We start from the raw sequence: 14,709 nt of genomic DNA, 5'->3' as shown, positions 1-14,709 counted from the left end.
TGGATGGACGGAGGCGGAGCTGCTCTGTCTGCTGTGGCCTGTAAAAGCTGCCTCTCCCGGCTGGCAGCATAAGAACACAGAGGACTGAGTGACTGAGGCACTACTTGTTGGCCGACCCTGCTGGACTCTAGTCTGGAGAAGACACTTTAAGGCAGAGCCAGCTGAGACTGGAGCCAGGACCCAACTGACCCCACTCCAGCCAGACCCCAGTGATATATCAGGTACTTTAAGTGTATTGTAATTGTAACAGAGAGGGGGAGATGGGGGACAAAATGTACAAAGATGTCTGTGCCATGGAGTCTGGAGGGGAAGAGAAGAAATGTCTGTGCCACCCATGGGGGGAGGGGATCATGGATGACATGATGAGGGGACCCGGGACAATCATGTAATGATCGACGTCACACACAGGGAGGATAAAAGGGAAAGCCCTGCCCAAGGGAGAGGGAAAGGTGGTGACCCCTAACTCACCTTGCGGCTGGCACCTGACTGCCCTGATGTCCCTAGACGGGTTCCTCACCCGTGCGGCGATCACGTGCCTAAACCCTGGCTTTCCCTAAAATGAGCCCTATATAGTGAACGGGCCGGTGGGATCGCTAGTCCGCACCACTATCACTAAGAGGGAAACACCAGGGAGAGGACAGACAAAACAGACAAACACATACACCCAGGTGGGCGATCACAATAGACCAAAAAGGTCCAACAGGGATCTGGGGGGTAGCGTTCTGGACCAACTACCAGAGAACACAGCAACACAGCTCCAGAAGGTCAGAATAGATGTCCAGGCAGGAAGTTCTATCTCTGGCAACCAGAGAAGTGTGAGAGAGGAATATAAGGAGGTTTGGGAGTGCTGGACAAGGAACAGCTGAGGAGAAAGAGCTACGGATCCCTGAGTGAGCCAAAAGGGTTTGCAAAGCAAACCCATAAAGCTACCATAAGGAAAACAGCCCTATCTTAAATAGAGCGTGCAGCCAACCGCTGCGACTTCCTGACCCCGGGTATAACGGAGTCAGGCGTGGTTCTCGATACCCTCGTGAAAAATCATGAAGGGAGGGACAATGTTGGAGTCTGTGCCATGGGGAAGGGGGGGGGTGACATCCTGTCACCGTCACCCCTCTTTGGCACAGACTCCAACATTGTCCCTCATCATGTCACTCCCCCCTGATGGTGCAAACTCCAACATTGTCCCCCATTAGGGAGCATAATGGATGGGGGGCTGACGGCTGACATGGGGGGCATGATGGATGGGGGCTGACGGCTGACATGGGGGGCATGATGGATGGGTGCTGACAGCTGACATGGGGGGCATGATGGCTGACATGGGGGGCATGATGGATGGGGGCTGACGGCTGACATGCTCAAACCAGATTGAAGCAGAGCGAAGATATCAGGACCACACAGAGGAGAAGCCAGCTGCTGCAGACAGAACCAGGACCAGGTGAGCTGCGGGCGGGGGGTCGCAAAGATGTAGCTTCGCTTGTGTTGCCAAAAAATCCTTGCACAGGCCCTGGTCACGTCCACGTGACAGGGCCGGTGCAAAGAGTCCCACAGTACATAATGTGGGCAAAATATACCTAATTACATAACATTCCCAATAAATACATTTATTTTTTTGTGAAAAAAGGCTATTTTACATTTTTATTAGTGATACTCTTAGGTGCCAGGGGGTGTACCCTGGCATTTTTATTATGGTACACCACCTGGAACCATTTTCCACATAAAAATAAGTTTATGTATTGGGAATGTTATGTAATTAGGTATATTTTGCCCACATTATGTACTGCGGGACTCTTTATTTATTATATAAAAATATAGGGGACACGTACTGTGCTGTAAATATATTGCTATTGCCAAAGTCAGGAGGTAGGCAGGCTGGCAGCTCCAACACGGCACGCCTCTTCTTGGAGCTCTGAACAGCCCTCCTATGCGGCGCTTGCAGGAGTGTCACTGTACGGGCCTGCGGGCATCCGTATCCTCGGCGCAGGCAAGGGATTTGGCCACTGGAGGAGGAGGACAAGCTGAAGACACTGGGCGGGCCTTCTGGGTGAAAGGGGGAGTGGAAAGTTATGAAGATGAGCGCGCGGCCTGGGCATCGGCCGTTATGACGCCGCCCCTTAAGATGCCGCCACCTCCAGACTCAGTCATTGTACCGCTCTGTGGTCTCTTCATGCTGCTGCCACATCCACACTCTCATTGCCACTCTGTGGTATCCTGATGCTGATGCTTCTGCCATATCCACACTATGTCACCTTGCCACTCTGTGGTCTTCTGATGCTAATGCTGCTGCCCTCTCCACACTATTTCACCTTGACCACTTTGTGGTATCCACCTGATGCTGCTCCTGTCGCCACCTCCAGACTCTATCATTGTGCCACTCTTTGGCCTTCTCATACTGCTGCAAACTCCTCACTCTGTAATTTTGCCTCTCGGTGGCCTTCTCCTGATGCTGCTGCCCTGAACTCCAGACTCTGTGCTTGTGCCACTCGGTGGCCTTCTCCTGATGCTGCCAACTTCAGACTCGGTCAATGTGCCACTCGTTGGCTTTCTCCTGACACTTCTGCTGCTGACTCCAACTCTAGACTCTGTCATTGGGCCACTCTGTGGTCTCCTCATGCTGATTCCACATCCACACTCTGTCATTGTGCCGCTCTGCGGCCTACTTAATTATATTTGGGGGCGGGGGGAATTTCCAAACTTTAACCTGGACTCCAGGTTGGACCTGGAGAGATGTCAGGCACTCAGAGCCCTCTCTGTGGGCACCCATCCCACCCCCTGGGAAAAAGTCTATGGTGTACCAATATGCCTTAGACTTTTTCTGTCATTCATCAGTGCAGGGCGCGCTATGAACAGCACAGGCAGCGCATTGACTGTAGGCAGGATATTATAGCTATGTAAATGATAAAGTACATGGAAGACAGACCATATTGGTATTCAGGTTAAATTGCCATGTTGGCACTTTTTGATAAATAAGTGGGTTTTGGGTTGCAGTTTGGGCACTCGGTCTCTAAAAGGTTCACCATCACTGCTCTATACTGTGCCCCCTTATATCCTATATCCAGTCACTGTATGGAGGTGTTATCTGGTCATTGTATGGCAGTGTTATTATTTGGTTGGAGGACTGATATATTTACAGTGTATACTGTAGATTCCAGTATATTATGCTGTAGTGTGCCCTGTATTTCTCAGTAATGTAAATTAGCCTTGTAGAACACAGGCCGCACCACTGACCACCAGGACCAGCCTTCTGTAATATAGCCTACAGTTAATCTTTTAGTGTGACCGTCAATTTGCATGTGGTCATCACGGGACCATCACACCGGCCATAGTGTCATAGTGACACTACTATGGCCTAATGGCCGGCACGACAGTCCTGTGATGACCACATGCAAATCGACTGTCACACTAAAAGAGTTCATTAAAATGGCCCTAGCCCAATGATTTTAGCATAATTCAAGTTGCCTTGCCAGCCTGAGCCTGCTATTATTTTCTGTCTGCCGACACAAAACAATCTGGAAGTGCTCCTCCTGAGACCAGGCTCTGGCTCCGCCACTGCGGGTGGGTGTTCTGACAGATGTGTTGTGTGCTACATGTGCCGTACGGCGGCGCAGCCCCTCACTCACACAGAGAGCAGCACACAGGGTCAGGGGTGTGTGACTGGAGCCGAGGCGGCGGGCGGCAGTAGGGAGTTTGTGAGATTGGAGTGGGCTCCGGATACTGGTGTTAGGGGGAGTTCTGGGGGGGGGAAGAATGCGCCAAAGTGTAGCTTTGCTTGTGTTGGCAAAAATACTTCCACCAGACCTGCCACTAGCACCCCCCTTTCCCATCGGCGATCTGTCTGCTAGCACCTCCAACAACCCCCCCCCCCACAAAGTTAAATCAAACGACGGTGTATTTTATGGTTTATCCATACCATTAGCAAAATATGTGAAGCACAAGAGACAAATTACATGTTTTCATGCTGTCCTTTTTTCAAATGGATTTCAGAAAGCAAAGTCTGAATTCCTAAGCGAATTATTCCACTATGCCACATGGAGTGCGTAAGTCAAAGAGGCCAAGTGGATTCCAGCAAAGGAGAACAAAAGAGGCAAAAATTCAAGCAATCAAAACCCTTGCTGGATCCATGCTCAAGTATGTCAAAAGACCAGATGATGGCCAGGGTTCATCAAAAGACACTCCGACAATTTATCAAGCTGATTCTTCTGATGCTTTTGCTAGAAAGCTTTCTGCAGAGGAGCAAGAAGTGGAAATGGCAGAATCTGAAGAAGAGCAAGGAGGGAAAATAGAAGAATTTCAAGCAGAAGAGCAAGGAATGGAAATGACAGAATCTGAAGCAGAAGAGAGTGCTGAAAGTGACTCAAGCCATAGTCCGTATACTATGAAAGACATGACTGCAGTTACGGAGAAAGATTTGCAAATTTTATCTGATGTGTCCTTCTGGGAGATACCGGTTCCAGATCATTTTCGGGTAGAAATTGTGAAAAGAGGAAGTGCTTCTTTCCAGAACCAAGATGGTCCTTTTAGTGTCACCAAAAGGCCCGATGAAAAAGCTGCATCAAAGGGAGAAGTGCGCCATCTTTCAAAAGTGTGGTTTTACAAGGTCATGCCAAACTGAGAGAAAATTCTGAGGACATGGATGGTTTACTCACCTGTCAGCGGGAATTTATATTGCTTTTGTTGCCGACTCTTTACCAGCTGTACTACAGATACAACATCCAAATTTGTCACTGGGTTTTAGAAGTGGTGGAAACTGAGCCCAAAGGTATATAATCATGAGACATACGAAGAGCACTTATACTGTCTGGAAAAGTGGAAAACTTTGGCAGCAGGACTGAGGCTGCATGAAACCATTGATGCCCAAACTATTTCTAGGATGGAGACTGAGAAGAAAAAGTGGAGGGACATTTTGCACAGATTGCTGGATATTACATTGTTTCTTGCCAAGCAGAATCTGGCATTTCGTGGTCACAAGGAAGATAAGTCTTCTTTGAATAAAGGGAACTTTCTTGAGATGGTTGAGATGCTTTCCAAGTATGATCCGGTACTGAAGGAACACCTAATTAGGTTAAAGCGGCACACCTGTAAACTTAACCTGTCTGTCTCCTATCTGTCTTCACAAACTCAGAATGAGTTTATAAGTGTCCTGGCAAATCATGTGAAGGCGAAGATTGTAACGGACATAAAGTCTGCAAAGTACTTTGGCATCATGTTTGACAGCACGCCTGACATATCGCATACTGATCAGATGTCTGAAGTGATCAGATATGTAAAACATCACCAACAGGAAAGTTGAGGTAAAAGAAGTTTTTTTAGGATTTTTCCCTTTAAAGGGGAAAAAAGCTGCTGACCTCAGTTCTGACATTCTTCAAAAATTAGAAAGTGATGGACTTGACATAATGATGTGCCGCTCTCAGGGTTATGATAATGCTGCTACTATGGCTGGAATCCATGGAGGTGTACAATCCATTCTAAAGGGCAAAAACAGGAAGGCTATTTTTAATGGATGTGTGGACCATTCCCTTAACTTGTGTGGTCAGCACTCTTTTGCTCAAAATGCTTTTTGCGTGACCTTTTTTGGAACTCTGCAGACAATGTTTTCTTTTTTTGCTGCTTCCACCCATCGATGGGATGTGTTAATTGACCATGCTGGAGTGTCAGTAAAAAGACTATCCACAACACGATGGAGTGCTCATTATGCTGCAGTTAAGCCAGTAAAAGAAAAATTTGACATGTTTGTGTCGGCACTTGAAGCTCTTTGTGAACCATGTGAAAATATGGACACAAGAGGAGCAGCACAAGGTCTTCTACCTGCTGTCTGTGACTTTACTTTTCTATGCTACCTGTACTTCTGGTCTGATGTACTGAGGGAAGTTGATGATGCACAGCACTACCTGCAGACTAAGGGCTTAAGTCTCGATAAAGTGGTGACAAAGCTTGAGACACTAAGACTTTTCCTGTGTGAGGAGCGCAGTCACCTAGTCGAAAATGCAATTCAGCAGGCACTTTTAAAAGCTGATGAATATGGAATTGCAGTAGAGAGAAGAACCAGGTTCAAGAAGAGGATGGCAGGGGAACTGGCAAGAGATGCTGGAAGCCCAAGTCTCCAAGATGAAAATAAGAGGGCGATGTTATATATGAGTGCATTGATCGCTTTCATTTGGAACTCCAGACCAGATTAAGAGCCATCATGGAAGTAGCAGGCATGTTTGAGGCTGTTCAAGCAAAGCGTCTCATATCTGCCACTGAAGGAGAATTAAAGGTGTCCATTCCAAAACTGACCAATTTCTATGATGAGGTATCTGAGAGTGAGCTGTTAATGGAGATACCAAGTTTCAGAAGACACCTAAAAGCAGCAAAGTTGGACCTAGAAGAAGTCAAAGATTGGGCAGCTTTACAAGTTTTGACCTTCATAGCTGAATGGGATTTTATTGAGTCTCTCCCACACCTTTCACTATGTCTGAAATTATTTCTCACAATCTGCATATCTGTGGCTTCATGCGAGAGGAGCTTTTCAAAACTTAAACTTATCAAAAATTATCTGCGATCTACAATGGGGGAGTCTAGGCTTTCCGATCTTGCACTGTTGTTAGTTGAAAGCTAATTAGTGCAAACCATTGATTTTGATGAAGTAATTAATAGTTTTGCAGCTTTGAAGGCCAGGAAAGCAAAGTTCTGAATTGATTGAGATGTTATTTAAGTGCACTTGTATTTGTTCCTGTTCAATTTTCTGTTATTTAATTATTTATTTATTTACTATTCATGTTGAATTTTGTGTTATTTAATTATTTATAATTTTATCCTGTTAAATTTAGTGTTGTAAAATGTTATTTGTTCAGTAAAGGGGTTGGATTTAAAATAAACATTATTTTTTAAAAGCATTAACTTTGATTTCTTTCAACATATTTTTGGTTATATGACTAAAAAATTATTGCTCCGGGCGAAGGGGGGGGGGAATGGGGGGTTTGGGGTGACACTATTTTCTACCGCACCGGGTGACACCAGCCCTAGCAACGCCACTGCGTAATATCAGTTTTAACATCTTAGTGACCATCCTAATTTGGACTCTAATCAGCAAGTAAGCTTTCAGATTTTTTTCCATTATGCATTCCAAGATCCATAATTTTTTTTTATTTTTATATTGAAATAGCCATCTGAGGGCTTTTTTTTTCAACCCAAGTTGTACTTTAACTAACATAATTGTATTCCCTGAGTGAGTATGAATACAGCAATATCCAAATTATATTTATTTGTATGTTTTACTGCTCTTTAAAAATAAAGACTTTTAAAAATTATGTTTTTGTGCTGCTGTTTTCTAAGATATATTTTTATTTTTCCATTGACGGAGCTGTGTTAGGGCCTGGTATTTGCAGGATGAGCTGTTTCATTGGTACATTTTGGGGTACATATGAGGCTTAATCCCTTTTTTGGAAGATAGGATGAACAAAAACAGCAATCCTAGCAATTTTTTTTTTTACCTTGTTACCAGTGAAGGATAAATGATGTGACAGCTGTATTGTTTGGATTGTTACATAACTTTCCATTGTTATGTGTAATTTATTTATTTTTTTCACCCAAAAAATTAAATAAAAATTCTACAATATTTTTTAGTTTTGCTAACAGACTTGAATATTCATTTGTTTGATCGTGTATTGTGTCTGACATTTTACACTGAAAGGCAACTTTTACATCCTGGTTTTGCTCCCATTTTGCATGAGCTGAACTCAAAGATCTGAAACATTTTCTACATACACAAAAGACCCATTACTCTCAAATATTGCTCACAAATCTGTCTAAATCTGTGTTAGTGAGCACTTTTCCTTTGCCGAGATAATCCATCCCACCTCACAGGTGTGGCATATCAAGGTGCTGATTAGACAGCATAAATATTGCACAGGTGTGCCTTAGACTGCCCACAATAAAAGACTACTCTGAAATGTGAACAGTTTTGCCTTACTGGGGGGGGTGTCAGAAAACCAGTCAGTATCTGGTGTGGCCACCATTTGCCTCACGCAGTGCAACACATCTCCGTCGCATAGAGTTGATATCAAGCTGTTGATGGTGGCCTGTGGAATGTTGGTCCACTCTTTAATAGCTCTGTGAAGTTGCAGAATATTGTCAGGAACTGGAACAGGCTGACGTATATGCCGATCCAGAGCATCCCAAACATGCTCAATGGGTGACATATCCGGTGAGTATGCTGGCCATGCAAGAACTGGGATGTTTTCAGCTTCCAGAAATTGTGTACAGATCCTTGCAATATGGGGCCGTGCATTATCACTGCAACATGAGGTGATAGTCATGGATGAATGGCACAACAATGAGCCTCAGGATCTTGTCACGGTATCTCTGTGCATTCAAAATGCCATCAATAAAATGCACCTGTGTTCGTTGTCCATAACATATGCCTGCCCATACCATAATCCCACCGCCACCATGGGTCACTCGATCCACAACATTGACGTCAGCAAACTGCTTACCCACATGACTCCACACACACTGTCTGCCAGCTGCCCTGAACAGTAAAAACCGGGACTCATCTGTGAACAGAACGCCTCTCCAACGTGCCAGACACCATCAAATGTGAGCATTTGCCCACTCAAGTTGGTTACAACGACAAACTGCAGTCAGGTCCTGGGCTGGTGTGGTTACACGTGGTCTGCGGTTGTGAGGCTGGTTCTCTGAAATGCCTTTGGAGACGGCTTATGGTAGAGAAATGAACATTCATTACACGGGCAACAGCTCTGGTAGACATTTATGCAGTCAGCATGCCAATTGCATGTTCCCTCAAATGTTGCGACATCTGTTATTGTGCGGTGTGATCAAACTGCACATTTCAGAGTGGCATTTTATTGTGGGCAGTCTAAGGCACACCTGTGCAATATTCATGCTGTCTAATCAGCACCTTCATATACCACACCTGTGAGGTGGGATGGATTATCTTGGCAAAGGAGAAGTGATCACTAACACAGATTTAGACAGATTTGTGAATATTTCAGAGAAAATGTTTCATATCTTTGAATTCAACTCATGCAAAATGGGAGCAAAACCAAAAGTGTTGCGTTTATAATTTTGTTCAGTATATATATATATATATATATATATATATATACACACACACTTTGTTGCATGGGTGTCTCATAGCAGGAGGAGAAGTTGCTCAATTGCAAGCTTTTTAATGTAAACACTGCCTTTTCAGAAAAAAGGCAGTATTTACATTACTGCCAAGGAACACCTCTAGTGGCCACTCATCAGACGGCCACTAGAGGTGCTTCCTAGTCCAGTGTTGCACAATGTGCAACACTGGCATTTACGCTAAACACTCCTCATAGAAATGCATTGATTCAGGAGACTAAACAACTCGCTGCTGAAACTAGATGTTGATGCCAAATGTATAGCAGAACAGATAAAACTATTTTTTGATGAGAACTGTATGGAGGGAATGGACTGGGCTACTATATGGGAAACCCATAAAGCAGTTATTAGAGGTCACCTTGTACATCTAATGAAATATTTCAATACTATTGGCCCACTGATGCCATTCAGAAATGAAACATCAAGGGCTAATATAACAGTCATCCCTAAAGAAGATAAGGACCCAACCCAATGTCCTAATTACCGGCCAATCTCCTTACTAAATAATGACATTAAGATTTATGAAAAGATTCTAGCCAATAGAATACAAGAGATACTCCCACAGATTATTGACCCAGAGCAAGTTGGTTTTACCCTGGGTAGGGAAGCAAAATATAACATTATTAAAGTATTGAATGCTATTGAATACAGCAAGAAGAAGCGCCTGCCCATGGTCTTAATATCAACAGATGCAGAGAAAGCCTTTGATAGGCTGGATTGGAGGTTCTTGATGGCCTCTTTGGCTAAATTTGGCTTTTCTCCCATCTTTTCTCACAAGATCAAAGCTCTGTACACCACACCCTCAGCATCAATTACAGTAGATGGCGTAACCTCCACACCTTTCAATATTTTTAACGGGACCAGGCAAGGCTGTCCCCTATCCCCACTCCTGTTCATAATATCACTAGAGCCCTTGTTAGCAAAAATACGGCAAAATGATTTGATTCCAGGTCTCAAGACACAGGGGAGGACACATAAAACTGCTACTTACACGGACAACATATTATTTATGGTAACGGAACCAATCCAGTCTGTTCCCAATTTACTGGATGAGCTGGAGGAATATGTGAAGTTCGACAATTTCAAGGTCAACTTGACCAAATCTATTATTTTTAATGTTAATGTGGATAATATTTCCTGGAATCAAATTAAAATGCTTAGTAAACTAAAACCCTCATTCACGTATTTCAAATACTTGGGGATTAATATAGCTACACATCAATCAGATCTGTATAAACAAAATCCCCCCCACCCCATACTATGTAAAATTAAGACTGAATTGACTGATTGGAATGACCTTTTAATCTCATGGTTCGGTAGGATAAACATAGTCAAAATGATGACTCTCCCGAAGGTACTATACTTGTTACAAAGTCTACCTATAGAAATTCACAGGAGATTCTTCCTTACGCTTAAGAAAACAAACCTTTCCTTTGTGTGGAACAAGGGTCAGAACAGAGTGGCTTTCAATACTTTGGTAAGGTCCAAAAAAAGCAGGAGGACTGGGGCTTCCCGACTTCGAGACTTATAGAAACGCAGCTCTTCTTACCAGAGTAGCAGAATGGAACACAATCCCCAGACGAAAGAACTGGGTTGACTTAGAAGAAGCCTGTAATCTAATACCCTTAAGTTATACAATTTGGAAAACTAATATTAACCGATATTCACTTGGAGATATCATTAATCCCTATACTAAGCACACAATTAAAATTTGGTTCAAGATGTTTAAGAAAAAAGGTCTTCAGCTTCCAGATATTAGAGAACTCCTCCTATATATAATTATTCCCAATCGATATAGATCTATCAAGAATAAAATTAGAGCAGATAAATCATCCCACTTGGTCTCCCTGAGGGAAATTCTACTTGACAATAAGTTACCCACGTATGAAAACTTTAGGAATATAACAGCGGCCCCCTGGCTTACAGAAAGAGAATATGCTCTTTTACAGACTCATATAAATACTATAGATATGCCTTCTACTAATTTATATACTGTGGAGATTAGCTGTACAAATGGTAGGCAGTCGGCAGGATTGGATGCAACATAAGGGTTTTATTGGAAAAAACACAACTCAAATTTGGTCCAACAGGATGGCTTGGCTTCAGCCCATCAAAGTTCAGTCACATAAAGCACTTATCTTCAGCCCTCATGTGTCATATAACAGTTCAATTGTTAAACAGGCAAAATACAGGAGTCACCTTTGTGCAGAATCTTGTCTTTTCCCTTCTCAGGAACACTGTGGAGAGGAACGCTCCTAAGTCCTCTGCAGACCAACACCAAACAGATACTGACAGTGTGTCTTTTAAATTAGCTTCCAGCTGGGTGAGGTGGTAACACAGGAGATGGAGTATGGGAGTGACCTTCCCACCCAAACTCTTCAGTCACTCCTAAATCCCGGACCCAAATTCCAGCTACCACAAACTCAGCAATCTAACATCACTGGTTGCCATTTACCTCCGGGATTTACATCACTGAGAGCAGCAGCCTCAGTGACACATAATTGCCATCAATAACCTCACCCTTTAGATGCTTACAATACCTACGATAATTTTAACTGTATTATTTCTTGTAGAAAACCGTTGGAACACTGTATCTCTAGACTGTACTCAATTCTCAATGAGAACACCTTACCCCCTCCATATCTTGATAAATGGTCATCTGAACTGAACAATCATTCAGGCTTCCATTCAGGCATGCAATCATTCAGGCTTCCATTCCTAAGGTAACCTCCTAAAGGCTACAAAAAGTTCATTATAAATTACTCACTCAATGGTATAGGACGCCTGTCCTGGTGAACAGAATAAATCCTGATGTATCCAAAAAGTGCTGGAGATGTAACAGTGAGGATGGCACACTTGCCCACATATGGGTAGATCAGTGGCGGATCCGGGGGGGGGCATCGGGGCAATTGCCCCCCCCCCCGAGCTGGCGGCTGCGGGGCACAGGGAGATGAACGCTTCCATTGTGGAAGCGTTCATCTCCATAGTCATCTGTATCGCCGTCCTCAGGACAGCGATACAGATGGCTGTTCTGAGGCAGGGGAGGGAGAGGTGTGTCCTTTTCCCTTCCTCTGATAGGCTGCAGGCACTAGGCGGCGGCGCGATGACGTCATTGCGCCGCTTGAGCCGTACAGCTTGGGACACAGGCCGGAAGAGGCCTGCATCGCATCGCTGACATGGAGGTAAGTATGTGTTTTTTTTTTTTTAATATATACATTACTTTTACTTGCACATGGGGGGCTGTTATTACTGGCACGGGGGGGGGCTTTTATTACTGGCACAGGGGGGGCTGTTATTACTGGCACGGGGGGGCTGTTATTACTGGCACAGGGGGGGGCTGTTATTGCTGGCACATGGGGGGCTGTTGTTACTGGCACAGGGGGGGGCTGTTACTGGCACGGGGGGGGGCTGTTATTGCTGGCACAGGGGGGGCTGATATTACTGGCACAGGGGGGCTGTTATTACTGGCACGGGGGGGCTGTTATTGCTGGCACAGGGGGGGCTGTTATTACTGGCACAGGGGGGGCTGTTATTACTGGCACAGGGGGGGCTGTTATTACTGGCACAGGGGGGGCTGTTATTACTGGCACGGGGGGGGGGGCTGTTACTGGCACGGGGGGCTGTTATTACTGGCACAGGGGGGGCTGTTATTTCTGGCACATGGGGGGCTGTTATTACTGGCACATGGGGGGCTGTTATTACTGGCACATGGGGGGCTGTTATTACTGGCACATGGGGGGCTGTTATTGCTGGCACATGGGGGGCTGTTATTGCTGGCACATGGGGGCTGTTATTGCTGGCACATGGGGGGCTGTTATTGCTGGCACGCACATGGGGGGCTGTTATTGCTGGCACATGGGGGCTGTTATTACTGGCACAGGGGGGGCTGTTATTACTGGCACGGGGGGGCTGTTATTGCTGGCACAGGGGGGCTGTTATTACTGGCACAGGGGGGGCTGTTATTACTGGCACAGGGGGGGCTGTTATTACTGGCACAGGGGGGGCTGTTATTACTGGCACAGGGGGGGCTGTTATTGCTGGCACATGGGGGGCTGTTATTACTGGCACGGGGGGGGGGGGGTGTTACTGGCACGGGGGGGGCTGTTATTACTGGCACAGGGGGGGGGGCTGTTATTTCTGGCACATGGGGGGCTGTTATTACTGGCACATGGGGGGCTGTTATTACTGGCACATGGGGGGCTGTTATTACTGGCACATGGGGGGCTGTTATTGCTGGCACATGGGGGGCTGTTATTGCTGGCACATGGGGGCTGTTATTGCTGGCACATGGGGGGCTGTTATTGCTGGCACATGGGGGGCTGTTATTGCTGGCACATGGGGGGCTGTTATTGCTGGGACATGGGGGGCTTTATTACTCCCCCATGGTATGACCCCCTAGTATCAGCACCATCCTCTCCTTGCTCTGCTATTCCTCTGCCCCTTCTTAAAATCCTTATTATGAAATATTTCTCATTAGGATAAAACACAACATCAGCTCCGCCGAGCCCCCGGCCAAAGTGTTGAAGTGGTGTCCGAGATCCCCAAGGGCCAAGTCAAGCAATTGTAAGTTTTCATGTGAAATATGTTTGTTATACACATATAGCATACACTGTGCCACACAATATACAGTATACCTCTACACTGTGTAGTCTGTTCTATAAGCACCATTGTTTTGTGGTGGCGGACAGAAAATAATCTGAAAGTGCCCCTCCCGAGACCAGGCTCTGGATCCGCCACTGGGGTAGATTGTAGGAAAATAGCCTCTCTTTGGAATAAATTGACTCAAATTCTATCTGACATGTACCCCTCCACTCTTGAGTTGGATCGGGAATTGATTCTGTTTAGTATCCATAGGAAAAATAACCTTATCCTGAAAGATAAATTGTCCCCCTTTCTTATAGGCGCAATGAAGGTGATCATCCCTAAATATTGGCTTAGCTCAGAGACCCCAACAGTAAAGGAGTGGTTCACTGAGGTATGCCATATAAACAGGTTTGAGAAACTAAAATGGTCCACGCTTGGCAAATACAATTCCTATCTTAAAATCTGGAAAAGGTAGAATAGCTATGTAGACACTGACGAAATTGCCAAATTCCTGGATTGAGTACCTACTGTAATAATACCTACACAAAGGTGATTACTATGAACACGAGCGTGACACTGTTATTTTCTTTATCGTTCCGTTCTTTTCCCTTCCCCCTTTTATTTTTCTTGTTCTCTTTTCCTTTTCTTGTTTGGTTGAGAACGGTTTAAGTACGGGTTCACGTGTTTAGGACATAGTCTAGAAATGTTAATGGGGCCCACATGGCTACACTTATACCTCTACTCTACTAGCTTTGTATTTATTAACTAGGTCATTCCTTATTGTAACTTATCTGTGAACATGTAGCTCTGCCTCTAAGAAGCTGGAAATAAAGACTATAGTCATTAATAGCTGAGAGGGGAGTTCCGTGAACCATTCCAATTATTTTCCCCTAACACCCTTCTTGTGAGAGCGTTCCTATATATTTTAGAATTCGGTATTGGCAGCTCATTTGGGTCCTATTTCTTTGATAATTTCCGATGCTACAATTTAATCAACAT

General features: G+C 44.9%; 1 pseudogene; it reads left to right on the top strand.

The window, feature by feature from the left end:
• Positions 1 to 4,018: 4,018 nt before the first annotated feature.
• On the top strand, positions 4,019 to 6,173 carry LOC121002492 (annotated as a pseudogene).
• The last annotated feature ends 8,536 nt before the right edge of the window (positions 6,174 to 14,709 follow it).

Source organism: Bufo bufo, chromosome 5 (genome assembly GCF_905171765.1).
Source record: "Bufo bufo chromosome 5, aBufBuf1.1, whole genome shotgun sequence".
In the NCBI taxonomy this organism is placed as follows: domain Eukaryota; kingdom Metazoa; phylum Chordata; class Amphibia; order Anura; family Bufonidae; genus Bufo; species Bufo bufo.
This window is presented reverse-complemented; position numbering and strand designations above follow the sequence as displayed.